The 1,387-nt window shown below is 55.2% G+C and overlaps 1 long non-coding RNA gene across 1 annotated transcript in view; it reads left to right on the top strand.

Moving 5' to 3' along the window:
* The window catches only part of LOC107182117, a 2,447-nt gene extending 1,304 nt beyond the window's left edge, over nucleotides 1-1,143 (top strand). The window contains exons 2-3 of the long non-coding RNA XR_001512838.1: nucleotides 375-835; nucleotides 986-1,143. This is a non-coding gene — a long non-coding RNA (uncharacterized LOC107182117). The remainder of the gene's footprint in view (nucleotides 1-374; nucleotides 836-985) is intronic.
* The last annotated feature ends 244 nt before the right edge of the window (nucleotides 1,144-1,387 follow it).

Raw genomic sequence — 1,387 nt, forward strand, 5'->3', positions numbered from 1 at the left:
TACTCAAACTTTTTAAACAGGGGGCCAGTTCACTGTCCCTCAGACATTCCACACATGCGCACTGCGGGCCCGGGACGAGTCGGCTGCTAAGCAGTACAGGCAGCGACTGCAAAAACACCCGGCGGGAGCGGCAAAAACACCCGGTGGGCCGCATGCGGCCCACGGGCCGTAGTTTGAGGACCCATGAACTAGGAGGTCAGGGTTCAATTCCCAATCAGGGCACATGCCTGGGCTGTGGGCTAGATCCCCAGTAGGAGGCAGTAGATCAATGATTCTCTCTCACCATGGATGTTTCTCTCTCTCTCTCTCCCTCTCCCTTCCTCTCTGAAATCAATAATATACATATATTAACTTTTTTATTATTTTTTTTAAAGACCACAGAGGCACAAAGGGGGGCCCAGAGGGGTCAGCGAGGATGGAGGGCCGAGCTTCCCCGGGGGGAGCTAGTTGACGAGCCTGCCCCAGGGGCTGAGGACTGTCCCCCCGACCCGGAGGCCCTCCCTGATGCCGGTGGGCCCAGCGACCGAGCCAAGACAAACACGGTGCATGAGCTCACGGGGCTGGGAGCGCAGCGCGGATGTGCTATCTGCAGTGCGGACTTTGGACGGGGGCCTTACCCGGAAAGAAAGAAGCATGAAATCTGGAAACAAAAGAAATATGCGCTTGAACCAGGACGCTTTTATCAGAGAGCTGCTGGGATCCAAGCCTGCCTACGCGGCACAGCCAAGATGCAAATGGGCCCATGGGGGAAAGGAGCGAAGTGGAAGGATTTCCAGAAATGGACAGGAAGGTTAGAGTCTGATGTGCGTTAAAAGAAAAAAAAAAGAAAGAAAAGGTAAAACTCCCTCCGGGCAGCCATGAACTCCGACAGCACGGGGGCCTGGCTCTCAGCTCACAGCTGCATTCGCTGCTCAAGGCTGCCTCTCTCCAGGTCCAAGTTCATTCCCGCGGCTCCACTCCCTTTTGCTCTCTCTTTGCTGCGCAGGGAGAGTTTGGAAAGTGGGGAGGACGTGCTCGAGGAGAAAGGGTTGGGAAAACAGGGGACAGCCAGGTAAAGAGGCGGCAAAGTGCCCCAGCCAACGAGGCTCGGTGGTTGAGCGTGGACCTAGGAACCAGGAGGTCACGGTTCGATTCCTGGTTAAGGGCACAGGCCCGGGTTGCTGGCTCGATCCCCAGTGTGGGGCATGCAGGAGGCAGCTGATCCATGATGCTCTCTCATTGCTGATGTTTCTCTCTCTCCCTTCCTCTCTGACATCAATAAAAACATATTTTTTAAAAAAAATAGAGTCTCTTGAATCTAAAAAAAAGAGGTTTGAGGCGACGCCTCCCAGATGTGCGGGAGCTGATGGTGAGCTTCTATCTGGTCCAGACCCGCCCGTCTGCCCAG

Source organism: Myotis davidii, unplaced genomic scaffold (genome assembly GCF_000327345.1).
Source record: "Myotis davidii unplaced genomic scaffold, ASM32734v1 scaffold875, whole genome shotgun sequence".
Taxonomy (NCBI): domain Eukaryota; kingdom Metazoa; phylum Chordata; class Mammalia; order Chiroptera; family Vespertilionidae; genus Myotis; species Myotis davidii.